Source organism: Equus caballus, chromosome 3 (genome assembly GCF_041296265.1).
Source record: "Equus caballus isolate H_3958 breed thoroughbred chromosome 3, TB-T2T, whole genome shotgun sequence".
In the NCBI taxonomy this organism is placed as follows: domain Eukaryota; kingdom Metazoa; phylum Chordata; class Mammalia; order Perissodactyla; family Equidae; genus Equus; species Equus caballus.
Genome location: NC_091686.1, coordinates 27,908,760 through 27,922,704, shown reverse-complemented (window position 1 = coordinate 27,922,704; position 13,945 = coordinate 27,908,760). Strand labels below are relative to the sequence as shown.

Here is a 13,945-nt window from a genome sequence, read left to right as displayed (position 1 = left end):
CATCTAAATGAGCATTGCGCCATTCAAAGCACACCTGTCTGAGACTGATGATTTTAAATGTGGGTTACTGCCTTACATTTTCCTGCAACGATGCTACAAACAACCCCCCAAATCTAAGTGGCTTGCAACCAAAAGCGTTTTTTCTCTCGCTCCCAGGTCTGCATGTTGGCTGTGACTTAGCTGGCCTTGGTCGGAGGCTCCACATGCCTCTCATTTTAGAACCCAGGCTGTAGAGGCAACACCCAGAGAATGTTCTTCCTATCATGGAGGGCAGGAGCTCAAGAAAGGTGAGCAGAACCAGGCAGAGCCTCTTACAGCCTTGAATTGAACTGGGACATGATCACATCTGATCACATCCCATTGGCCAAGACACATGACCAAGCCCGAAGGGGGACGATGGGTCAAGGGAGAAAGAATATTTGTTGATCATTAATACAACCTACCACTGTCACAGAATGTAAAACCCTCTGCTGTGCAGGTGATATTCTTTTGTTGACCTAGCACATATTTGTCTTTGTCTGTCTAACTTATTTCACATAGCCTAATGCAACTGTGCATTCTGCTTCTACACTCATCTTATATGGCCTCACTAGAGGGCCACTGGAATTCCTGCCAAAACTCCTGTCTGGACATTGGGTGTCTTAGGGGTTGGAGTCGCATGCATGTGGTTGATGTCGGTGTTATTGGCATGATTGCTGTATTTTTTAGGTTATGGTGCTCCTGAGGGCTGGAGGACATCTGTCCAGCGCACAGCACCAAGAAATGGGATGACACAGGTGGTAGGATTCCCTTCCTCCAACTCTTAGTCCAAAGTCATCTACTCCAAGAAGACTTCAGCCATCCAGGAGTCACCTTTTCCTCCTTTGATGTTCATGGGTGGGTTTTCTCCATGGTGTCTCTGTTTCCTATACATATGTCACCTCTCCTGCTAGTTGGGAAATTGTAGAGGGCTCTGTCTATTCGACTTGGGACATAGTATAGGGTGGTGCTTATGGGCAGAGTATTGAAGCTCTGCCACGTTTCTGCCACCTTTCTGCAGGCAGGTAATCTTACGTGCTGAGCCCCACGTTCCTCCTTTCAAAATGTCATTTAGTCTGTTTCTGTAAGAAATGCCATTGGGATTGTGATAGGATTGCAGTGAAGTTGTGGGTCAATTTGGGGACTATGGACATTTTGACAATATTAAGTCTTGCAATCCTTGAACAAGGGATGTCTTGCCATTTGCATGTTCTTTAATTTCTTTCATCAATGTTTTGTAGTTGTCAGTGTACAAGTCTTTCACATCTTTAGTTTATTCCTAAGTATTTTATTCTTTCTGATCCTCTTGTAAGTGGGATTGCTTTCTTAACTCCACTATCGGACAGTTCGTAATTAGTGAATAGAAAAGTAACTGATTTTCATATGTTGATTTTATATCCTACAGCTTTGCTGAAGTTGTTTATTAGTTCGAATGGTTTTTTGTGGAGTCTTTAGGATTTTGAAAAAATAGTTATAAAATTCATACGGAACCATAGTAAGTCCCCCAAATTGTTCCATAAATTTAACAAAATTTGAACAAAAATGTCTAAGGAAACATCACCAACGTTGACAAAATTATTCTAAAATTTATTGGGAAAACTAAAGTACTGAGGAGGCATTTTAAATCAAGTGGAAAGGATGGATGATTCAGTAAAAGGCCCTGGAATATTGGCATCCAAATGAGAGGAAGACTAATTTAGATCTGTTTCACACAATATACGATAACGAACTTCAGTTGGATTAACTATCTTAATTTGGAATGCAAAGTTTAACACATCTTTTAAAAAGCAACAGACTAAATTTATGACCTTGGAATGGGAAAAGATTTCTTTAAGAAGATGTACAAAGCAAAATCCTTTGATGAAATTTTAAAAATATAATGCTTTTCAACAAAATGTTAATTTAGAAATCCCCACACTGAGAAGTATTATTTTTATATTACATACAGATATGCAAATAATTCTGACATAGTAATAAATAATAGATACACAGCCCAATACAGGGTGGAGGGAATGGCTAAAGGATAAAATAAAGGAAATTCAAAGAAGAAGACACCCAAGCATTTCACAAAAATATATCCATCATTTCCCTCATGGACTTAAAATATCTCCTCGGCTGTGTACCAGACACGCGTGTCTGTCTCTAGACTCTCTCTTCTGTTTCCTTGGTCTCCTGGGCCCCCCAAAAAAGTGGTCCTGCCACTTTATCACGATATCTTGATGCACTGAATCTGTGCTGTTCAATAGGGTAGTCACTCTCATATATGGTTATTTAACTTTAAATTAAAGTAAAAATTTAATTCTTCAGTCACATTAGCCACATTTCAAGTGCTCAGTAGCCATATGTGGCTAGTGGCTACCATATTGAACAGCATAGGTACAGAATAGTTCCTTGATAAAGTCTTACTAGACAGCACTGCTTAAATTTATAAATAAGTCTCAGTATCATTACAATAGAGCAAGTCTCCTTTCGTTCTTCATCATCTTTCAAATTGCTTTGCTTTACTGTTCCAAATAAATTTTCAGATAAGTAATTAGGAAAATGCAAATTAAAACAACAATGATATACCACTCTATAGCAACTAAAACGAATGTCGTGTACGTAACACAATGGATAAGTCTGAACATAATGAGAGCCATGAAAAGAGTTGCAGAAGGAGTACGTGTGTGTGTGTGCATGTGTGTGTGTGTGTGTGTGTGTGTAGGTGATGCTATGACACAAGTTAGGCAAATCTTAAATACACACACAAAAAACTGTTCTATTTATTGTTTTCGGATCTTAGTAATAGCTAATATTTACTAAGCATTTAATTTTTTCCAGGCTCCATTCCAGGCACTTTAAATGTATTAACATTTGACTCTTGCATGCAGGATTAATTTGCTATCCTCTTCCTTAGTTGACTGAAGCATAGAGAAGTTAAGCAACTTGCCCCAGGTTACTCAGCTATCTGATGCAGAATTGAAGCTTACAACCAGGCTGTCTGGCCTCCAAATCTGCATTCATACCACGGTGCTATCCTGGCCTGAGACCAAATGATACTCACTAGACATGTACGGGAATGTTTCTAGAAAGGGAGAAAATAGAAATGGGCCGTAGGGTTTTACCTTCTGTATAATGTGTGAAAGAGAGAGAGATTGAGAACGGGAAATCCGAAGAAAAGATAGGAGAAAATATTAACATCAGTCATATTAGGGTGGGGCATACATGGGTATCCGTCATTTTCTGCTTCAGTAAAACATAAAATAAGTTTTTAATTAATAAAGAAAAAACAGTGGGTACGTTGTTAGATGGAGTAAGGGTTCCGGTACTCTGATGATGTGCAATTTGCTAACCAGACTTCTGTGTTGCTAAAAGTTACCCCTTCTGATTGGCAGAGCATGATATGTAAGCCAAACGGTTTTGGGGGGGCAGTTGAGAGGGACACAAAGCCAGGGGACAGGAGAGATTGCTGGAGGGCTGACCGAAGGGAGAGGGCAGCCGCCGCAGGGAACGTGGAGCATTTCCGAAAATCAGGTGGATTTCAGAAAATCCTCTGGTGTTTGATGTAATGCCCCTTCCATTTCCCTGGGACAGCTTTCGTAAAATTCACATCCTCCACCTCTTCAGTGGTCAGATTACTTCTTCCTTCGGGCACTTGGAGGAGAGGCAAGACTGGTCTCAGAGGGACGTGGTGTCCGCGACGTACTGCCCCGGTGGGTGAAGATACACCCAGGTTACACGTAAAAGGCATCTCTTCTTGGCACCCAGAGGCATTTACCACGGCAGTTAGTGCTTGTAGCCAGCACTGCCGCCATGGAAGCCTCTTCTCCCCGGGCGCCTTCTGTCATCTGATTGGTCCAGCACCCAAACTTCACACCCATGTCATCATGCTCCAGTGGCAGAGCTGCCTGTTAGCCTCCCCACCCCAGCGTCCATGGCAGGGAGCCTCTCTGGCTGTCTCCCCGACGCCAGCTCGCATGTGGGCCTTCTTGCACAATTGCTGTCCTGGAAGCAGACAGATGGGAGTGGTAAGGTGGGGCCTACACAGGCAGGTCTGGGGCGGCTTCATCATGTGAATGGCACACACCTGCCAAATCCCCGGGAGAAGGGGAGTGGGATTCATCCAGGGGAGGGCAGGGAAGAGGGGAGGCAAAAGTCACAGCAGGAGGGAGGTCTTCACTCTATCCTCAGCCTGTAGCTGCTCTGCCCAAGGGATCTATCGCCCCTGCCCCTGGAGCCCCCTCCGCAGCCCATTCATGGCTTCTTTTCTGCCAGCTCATCAGTAATTAGGGGCCAGCAGGTTCTTAAGAAGAAACAAACTGTAAGTCGCAGTCTAGCTCTGGCTCTGCCATGGCCCCTCCTGGGGCACAAAAGGAGATTTCCAGATCTGGGATTGTGGTCAACCTGCACCTGCCTCCAGGCCAACAGCAGGCCTCTTACTGCTTTGCACAATGCAGACGTTGAGCTCCTGAGCTAAGCTTGCAGGAGGCAACACACTTATTTCCAAGCCAAAAAAGCTCCAGAGGAGAATGATAAAATACTGCTTTTTAAGGTATTTTGCAATTGAATTAAGCCCCATGAGCCTCACAGAGGAATGCACCATTGTGAAAGCTTCCACACAGTGGGGGCAGGGCTCCAGGGCCAGCTGAGAGGGGAAGGCACCTGTCACAATTCCTTCCTGCTGCTTTGGCCACCTGCTCCTAGATCCCTGTGCACCCACACCCAAAGCCTGCCTTGTGGAAGAGGCATGATAGGCTAATGGTTAACAACTGTCCCTGGGGTCAGATGGAACCGGGTTAGTGCCATCTTAGCCTTAGGTCCTCGGTGGTTAAGCTTTCTGAGCTTCAGTCTATTGATCAGAATGGAAACCTCACCTGCCTGGAAGAATTTCTAAAATTAGCCCTAGTGTTATCGAGCCCAGGTTCGTTTTTCTCTCCACCTGGAAAGCCAAACACGGAGACAAGGAGATTGTAGCAGAAAGGGTTTAACGACAAGGCAGCCAAGTGAGGAAGCAAGAGCATGAGATTCAAATCCGATTCCCCAAAAATAGGGACTCAGGGATATTTATGGGATGGGGGGCAAGGTGGTCTGCAGTGTGGAGATAGATGATTGGAGGTGAGGAGAGGTGAGGTCATTGACGAACTGCGAAAGCGTGATCAGACTCCACGCGTCTTCACAGGACGCTTGTTCACAAAATGGTGGTGTTAGCATGATCTGAGGGTGGAGTTTTAGCCTCTTGATGTCAAACCGTTGCTTATTGGACATCTGTGCAGGTCCAGTTGAAGGGTTGGTGGTCTCAACTGGCCTGAAGTAGACAAGGGGTTCTAATTCCTGAAAAACAGCTCACACACCCATTACCATGGTGACCCAGGCTCCAGGGAGAAGTTATCTGTAGGAGCCTAGTGGGAGTCAGATAGCATGTTGCCTAAACAGCACAGTTAACAATGGGCAGGGGAACGACTGAAAGCTATAATCAGTAACTGCAAAAGGGAAAAAAAACTTTAGTTACTAGCTACCCAATCATCAATGGCTGTTTGCCAGTTTCACTAAAAGAGTATGTTCATGTGGCTAGCTTTTCTCATTAAGTATGTTGGGGACAATGACTTAAGCTATTTTCCTGTTCTCATAAGATTCTGCACATTATAAAGTCAATCATGGATTGTTAGCACCAGTTTATTTTAAATATATTTACTATTAATGAAATTGTCAAAGATATGTACATATGTGTGTTGTTGGGGTTTTTTTGAGAAAAATTATCCCTGAGCTAATATCCACTGCCAATCCTCCTCTTTTTGCTGAGGAAGACTGGCCCTGAACTAACATCTGTGCCCATCTTCCTCTATTTTATATGTGGGACACCTGCCAAAGCATGGCTTGATAAGTGGTGCATAGGTCCGCACTCAGGATCCAAACTGGCAAACCCTGGGCCACTGAAGCAGAGCACGCAAACTTAACTGCTATCCCACTGGGCCGGCCCCCAAATGTGTGTTTTTAAATCCTCATAGATGTATACACATGTATTTGTTTAAAGAGACATATATATCTTTCATTTATTCTTTGTTTTTCATTTACTTGTTTACTCATGCTACATAGTATGTATATGCTATACATACATATATATATAAAATAGCACTACGACATAATGAATAAGGATGGGGCTCTGAGTAGACAGATCTGGGTCCCACTACTTCTAAAACATCTGAGCCTTGTGACCTCAAGCAAGTTAATTAACCTCTCTGAACCTGCTTTTGCTTATCTGGGGAGACAGTATTCAGAGTGGTTAAGCAGTTCTGCTCTGGAACCAGATTATTTGGGTGTGAATCCTAGGTCCACTACTCACTCATCTCTTTGTGCCTCAGTTTTCCCAGCTGTAAAACGGGAATAAGACTAGTCCCTACCTCATAATGAGGCTGTGAGGATTAAATGAGCTAATAGAAAGTCACGTAATACAAAGAACTTAAATGACTTCCCTAGACATAGTTAGGAAAATGATGATGGTAGAATCCTCCTTAGAGGGTTGTGGTAGGATGAGACGAGAAGATGCACCTAAAGCCCAAGCTCAGAGCCCGGCCCCCAGGTGCTGCATAAAGTGGGAGCTGTTGTTGCTGGTATTTCATGTCAGAGCAGGAGGCGGGGACAGCTGGACCGCACCCAGGCTAGGCTGCACACTCCCAGCACCCCAGGATCCACGGAGGGTCCTGCAGAACCAGGATCTCAGGATATGGGTGGGGGAGGTGGAGGGTGGGAAAGGAGGTGCTAATGTCCTGGGAGAAGGGACGGAGAAGACCAGGCTCTTGCAGGGAGAGAAGCTGCAGAGGCTGCATACACCACACGCTAGGAGGCTGAGCTGCCACTGTCCCCCGTCCAGGACCATTCTGCTAACCCTCCTCCTGCTGCCAAACAGAGCTCTTTGATCCACTGCCAGTCCTTGGGCAACGGAGGCGAGGTGTGCCGGGATTCAGGCGAGGCCCTCGGGTGAGGGCCTGCCGAGCCTGACAGCCAGCCGTGCTGGCGCAGGGCCAGGGGGAATGTCCCAGAAGGGTGGGGATGGGCTGGGCCGCCTGAGCCCTCATGCCCAGGAAGGCACAAGACATATCACAGAGGGGCTCCTGCTCAGGTGCTCAGACCCTCCTTGGTGGCCACAGGAGCTGGCACCAGAAGTGAGAGGAGCAGCTTCCCAGAAGCTGATAATGGTGCCCCTGCACAGGTCCTTATGCCCACGTAGGTCAGACCTCACCTTGCAAAGGTGAGAAAGCTAAAGCCAAGAGAGGCAAGAAAATGTTCCTGAAGTCACTGGAAAGTCCATGCCGAGGGAAGGTAGACCTTTCAGTCACCTCATCACAGGGTCCCTCAACCTTGGCATTGCGGGTCTTGGGGGCCTACTCATTCTTTGTGGGCAGGGGGTGTCCTGTGCATTGTAGGATTTTGAGCAGCACCCCTGGCCTCCACCCACTTGATGCCAAAAGCACTTCCTCCCCTGGTTGTGATGACCAAAAATGTCTGTAGACATTGCCAGGTGTCTCCTGGGGGTACTCGGCATGATTGAGAACCGCTCCCTGCCTTACATTACAAAGCACAGAGGTGGGGAGAAAAGAAGAAAGAAGCTGAAGAGAAAAGGGAGGGAAGCCCAGAGGAGAAGTGGGGAAGAGAGGAGAGGGGGGGAGAGAGAAAAAAGAAAGGATAGCCAGTGCAAGCCAGGGGCCTCCCTCTGATCTGGCCCCAAAGGGCAGGCTGTGGGAAAGACACACTTGGGAGCAGCTTCTTCCAGAAACGCCCAATATGGCGGCACTCTCCATCACATTAGGCCTTTCCCCAGGAGGTACTCTTTTGTCAGGATCTGTGCCAATGCTTGCAGTCCTCAGTTCCCCCAAATGTCCCTGCTGAGGGATGGTGACCACCACTGTGTCCTCTGGGGCTATGTATGTTTCCTTGGCCAAGTCCAAGTATCCAAGGTGGATGGTGCTGGATGCATCCAGGGTTTGAGCCTCTTGAGGGGCTTCTCCTCTGCAAGAACAGCTAAGCACAGGGATGCACACCCAGAGCACGGAGGAGAGGACAGACATTAGGACAAGCTTAAACCGAAAAAGTACAGGTTTATCTGAAATGCAAATTTAACTGGGCTTTCTGTATTTTTATTGGCTAAATCTGGCAACTCAGACCTGACTTCAGTAGCAGAAATGGGAAGAGAACTGATATTTCAAACTCATTCCCTAATCACACCTCTGCCAGGAAGGTCGCCAGCTTGGGCGGGCTGGTTTGACCATCCTGCCAAATGGCAGGGTGATTATATCCTTGGCCAGAAAGAGGCAAACAGAGAAAAATCCATCTCTTGGTTGACTTGATGCTGGACACACCTTCACTGAGGCCTGGGTCAGTGCTAACCATTCGCACGGGTTACTGGATTTCATGTTGTTGACTATCTGAGGAGTAAGACTTCCATTTCTGTTTCTCTTTGTGCGGATTCTCTCTGCAGCGATGCAGAAGCTGAGCCGGCCAGGGATCCAGCCCAGGGCCTCTGGCCACAAGACACAGAGCTGGACTCAACAATGGCTGACACAGACTTCACCACTCACTCACTGGAGGTTTTTAATTCTGCTCTTCGATCTCTGGATACTTTACAACGTTCCTGCTTCAAAAATGAGCACTCCATTGTGCCTGCTGTCCCAGGTGAGTCAGAATCCAAAGGCGAACGTGGTTGGTGATAAGGGAGAAAGGACTTAGTCCAAGAAGCCCAGGTGAAAAGAGTTTGGGTTGGCGACACCCAGCACTGAGTCAGAATCCCAGCTCAGTCCTGTCTGTGGGACTTGGGGCAAGTAACATGCAATTGCTTGAGCTTCAGTTTCATTTGCTAAATAATTGGGATAATAATACACACACCATAGGGGTAGTTAGGATTTAATGAGAGAATGCATGAGAAGTAAGTACTCATCAATTGAGCTATTATCTACCTCAAAGGATTGTCGGAGAAATATAAAAGGGATATAAAGTAAAGAAATGCAGTAGATGCTTCATAAAAGGTAATTATGATCATCGTTACTAGCATCCTTTGGAACTGGTTACTCGCTTACCAAAAGCCACTCAAAATTCTGTTCCTTTTGCAGACGGGTTGGATAAACGACTTTGATAAACTAGCTTTTCACCTGGGAGACCTGGCTTGCTGATCCAACCCAGGTTAAAATGACTGAAAATCAATTTGATTTGAGAGCTGTGGAAAAAACAAAATTCATGTACGAACTGATGAGCAGCATAGGCCCTCAGTGTTGACACAAGGCGAGGCAGATATAGGGCCTGCTGTCCATGAGCTTGTCACCTGCTTCCTGTCCGGGGCCACCCACCTCACCACACATCACCCTTCGTAAGATGGGGGGTCTCCAGGGCCTGTAAGGTGCACACAGGAGCCCAGATACCAGAGCCTGACCTATTTCTCTGCTCCGGGGGCCTGGCCTTAGAGACCCCTCCCAAACCTGCAAACTCAAGAGCATTCTCTTCTGCCGTATAGCATGGTTAGTGACCACGAGAAAGGTGGAATGACTGGGACCTGAGAGCTGTGGCTGCTAGAAAGATCCAGGAAGGCCAAAGGTGATTTTGTCCACCTATCTCTTGCAAAGGACAGATGACTTCAGGCTCTGGTCCCTCCCTGCCTCACCACCACCAAATCCCTATTTCCAGGTCCCCATGCTGTTCCAGTCTCAAATGTTCCCATCTAGTCCATCAGCCCAACTCTTGAAATGACACAACCTCTGAGGTCACAGGCATAGGTCAGGCCACTTTGTGTTACCTTGGGAAAGACTCTTGGCCTCCTTGAGCCTCCATTTCCGTGTTTATCAAGTGGGGAGAATAAATCAGTGTTAGCCCTGCCTGCTTACGTTGTTGTATAAGAACCATGTGACATATTAAAGCCAAAAGGGCTTTGTGAACTGGGTGTGCCTTCGAATGGGAGTTGTGGAGTGTTCGCCGTGTGCTAGAACACTGTGAATGTTCTCCGTCTAAGAGGAGGGACATTACTCACTGACCTCATTCTTCTGGCCATTTTTCCATCTGTCCTGATTTTATTCCACCGGCCACGGAAGAGGGGTGGGATTGTCACTGGGTCACTTCCACAGGAAACTGTTCTCCCTGAGTTTTTAGCATAAGTCACCCAGCACCCAAATTGAGGAATCAGGCTGCTTAGAGATCCTCCCTATGGGTTTATTTTAAACTAGCTGCTAAGAATAATCACTAATCATTATGAAAGAGAGAAATGCCATGGCTGCTTCGCGGGCCATATGGAGTTGCCCCCATAAGAAACAGCATCTTCTCAGACCGTGCCTGCCCCTGAACACATCTCCCTTGAGTTTTAGTTTCTCTCATTCTCTCTCTCCTCTTCATATGTCGTGAACTACTTTCCTAATCAATGAGCCTCACGGACCACATACTATTACCTCCAATTGAGCTACTCTGGAAGATGCTTGCCTATTTTTTTTAAGTACAGCCCACATGGAACTCCTATAAAACACTTAACCTTCATTTTAAGCCAGATCTAAACATGCCCTCCAAGTTTGGTGCTTTCATATAGCAAAAACTGACTATGTGCCAGGCATTGTGCTAATATCTTGTTTAATCAACAATGTTGTCTCCAAGGGTTAGATACTATTATTATCCCATTTTATAGATGAGGAAAATGAGGCCAGGAGAGATTAAGCAATTTGCTCAGAACTAAGAGCTAAGAAGTAAGAGCCAAGATTCAAAGGAAGGCCTTTAAAACAGTTCCCACTAGGCCTGCGAATTAACTCACAACGCTTATATGTGGACAGAAGACCTACGAGCTGGTGCTGGGGTTGTCCTCATCTCACAGAGGAGGGGCAGCTCGGGAGCCTGCAGTGTGATGAGTTGGATAAAGAGAGATGAAAGATGCCCTTGGACCTCAGCATCTGGGAGGGGCCTGGGAGCTGCTGTGACCCAGCCTCGAGGCAACGGAAGAACACTCCATGTGTGTGATTATGCACAAGATTGTTTCATGAATTGCATAGCTCACCTGTCACAATATCTGCCTTCATGAGGTGTCTTTCATCTTGAATCCCCAAAGCAGGTGTAAAAGCTATAATTAATTGTAATGATTGTTGTGTTTTTTAATAGTCAGCTGCTACGATGTCCCTTTGACAGGTGAAGGTGCCGAGGCTTTGGGTCAGAGAGAGATACCCTAAATGTGGAGACCCAAGATAGAAACTAGCCAGACCTTCCCAGCTTTGGGAGCAGGACTCACTGCAAAGGCCTTGTAGCCTCACAGGAAGCCTTATTGTGTCATAAACAAAGAACTGCCGTGAACCCTAAAACTCTATCTCCTCCTGCCTTTAGGAGGAGTTCACATTTCTTTCTGGATGGAGGAAAGTGGTTGTTTCCAGGCATTTTAAAACACTTAGGTGTAAATGGTCCATTAAATTATAAAGGGAAAAAGGGATCAAGGTTCAGGATGCTACTGCAGCCCCCATCAACCTCACTTTGCTCATTGATAACACAAGGGCAGGAGTCATGAGAAATTCTAAATCACAATGATTTTGTATCCTTTTATGGGACGGTCAGTCAGGTGCAGCCATAAGAGGAGACAAGGAGAGGCTCAGGAGAATGAAGTTATTATACCCACAGGTGCTGGGAACAGGAGGCACAGCATGTCACGCAGGGCCACATGGAAAGACACCAGGGTGGCCAGGAGGCACCAGACAGAAGCAGGGTGAACGCTTAGATCACAGCCTTTTTGGGGTTTCTATGGGAAAAGCAAGGCAGGGCAGAGGAAACAGTTTAGGATGGATGAGTTTGAATAATTTCAGTGGGGTTTGGGCTCTAGGAGTGGTCTCTATTTGCCTGGTACCTGGCCCTGGGATGATTAAGGCAGAGGAATATGCCTCCTGGGGTGCATGGACCAGAGAGAGGAGGTCTGGCTATGAATTGGTTAGTTTGCATATCAAACACTTGCTACACCCTTTGCTTCCTCAAAAAATTGGTTAATCCAGAGAGGAACAGTCTCTTTCCAGCCCAAAAGGTTTTTTAAGATGTCAACACATTATAATATACAGAAAATAAAAAATATACATACAATACAACAACTAGCTTCCATAAAACACTGTGTGTGTGTGTGTGTGTGTGTGTGTGTGTGCGCGCGCGTGCGTGTGCTGGGTTGGGAAAGGTAGATTGAGGTTTGGGAAGAGAGTGGAGAGAAACATGAACTTCCTTACCTTCTCTTGGAGGAGTTCATAGGATCTCCCTGCGTGAGCATCTCTTCTCTTCTTCCCTTTGTGTTGACTCCAGTGACTATATGTTTGAGTCCAAGACAGTCTGAGATACAGAAATGATGACAGCCTCTGCCATCATAAGCTGCATAGAGAACACCTTTGGTTAGGCTTAGAGATCCCTTTGGATTCCTCTATTGTCTTGCCCTTTCATAGCATTCTAACGAACCTGGAATATTCTTCTAGTTCTATTCTTCAGATGTGATAATTCTAAAAATTTCTGTCACCATGACCACTCAATGTAGCTACTTGGATTCTCAGTGTAGCCCTGTGAGGTAAACAAGATTTGTCCAAAGGCATTATTAGTAAATGGAAGAGCCAGGATTCAAACCAAGGGCTTTCTTCTTCTAAAATTACCCCTCTGTGTGGGAGCAGGACAGAGATGAAGCTTGGCTGAGCAGCCATTTCTCAGGAAGTCGTGAAGTGGAAACTCACCTTTGGAAAATAAATTCTGCAGAAAGAAACGAGGTGGATCCTTGGAGCAGAATAATGAGAATCTTTTAATAATCAGAAGGTTCATCGTGGGAGTCGATCCATAGATGCCTAACCCCTCTTCAATTCAATTCCTAGGTATGTACTCTGGAAAAACTCTTATTCATGTGCACAGAAAACCTGGACAAAAATGCCATAGAGTCATATTTCTAAAAGCAAAATAACTACCCGGAAACCAGATAACTGACAATTACCCCATTACCATCAACAGAAGAATAAATAAATGGAATAGGACACTACATAGTGGAGAAAATAAGTGAGCTACGTACAGGTACAGGCACCAACATGGATGAGTCTTAGGAACATAATGATGAGAAGAAAAAAAAAATCATGTAAGATAATATGGAATATACTGACATTTTTACAAACCTGAAAAACAAGCCCCCCCAACCAACCCCCGTGCCTAGCTGAGGTGTAGCTACATAAGAAGCACAAATCTGAAGAAAAACAAGAGACTGATAAACCTAAAATTCATGATAGTGGTTACTCAATAAGGGAAAGAGAGGGGCCTTGGGAAGGAATGTTTACCAATCTTGGTTTATGGGTCTGAAGACATTGTTTTACAGGCATTTTATATTCAGTTTCATGACTAATGTATAGATTGCATATATAATTTTGTATGTCTCAAAAATACATATTTCAAGAGAGAAGCCTCCTAGCACAAACGGCCCAAAGGCAAACTGTTAGATTCAATGAAAGTAGATAAACATGAACTTCAAGAAAAATACAAGGAATGTGGTGTACTGGGGGAGAGGGGCCGCCCAGGAGGAGCTTGGGAAGAAAAGGAAAGTGAAGAAAAAGATTAAAGTAGGAAAGCTGGGAGAATAATCGTCTGTGGGTGTTGATTTTATTTCTCCTTTCTCCATAAGATGCTTTCTCCTCACATCCTCTAAGATGTTTTTTTAAGGACTCGTGGACAAGGGAAAAACAGGAAGTCCCCTCCCACGATGTGAGACTTACCCACTTTCCTGCTGGCGATTACATAGGCTGGAGAGGGAACCGAGCTCAGGGTCAAATTCCCAGGGCCCTCTTCCTACTCTGAAAGTGTGGCCTGGTCGAGGTCTTCATGCCTCCCAGTAGTGGGGGCCATGTGAATAAGACAGATGTGAGGTCATGTTGTAGACCGTGAAATGCCCAGCTTCTATCCAGGTGGTCGGAACCTTGAGGTGACCCGGGATCCCAGCTTGCACGCT

At 45.6% G+C, this 13,945-nt stretch overlaps 1 pseudogene; it reads right to left on the bottom strand.

Moving 5' to 3' along the window:
• Positions 1-12,374, bottom strand: part of LOC100069465 (large ribosomal subunit protein uL23-like) — a 30,316-nt pseudogene extending 17,942 nt beyond the window's left edge.
• Between the last annotated feature and the right edge of the window lie 1,571 nt (positions 12,375-13,945).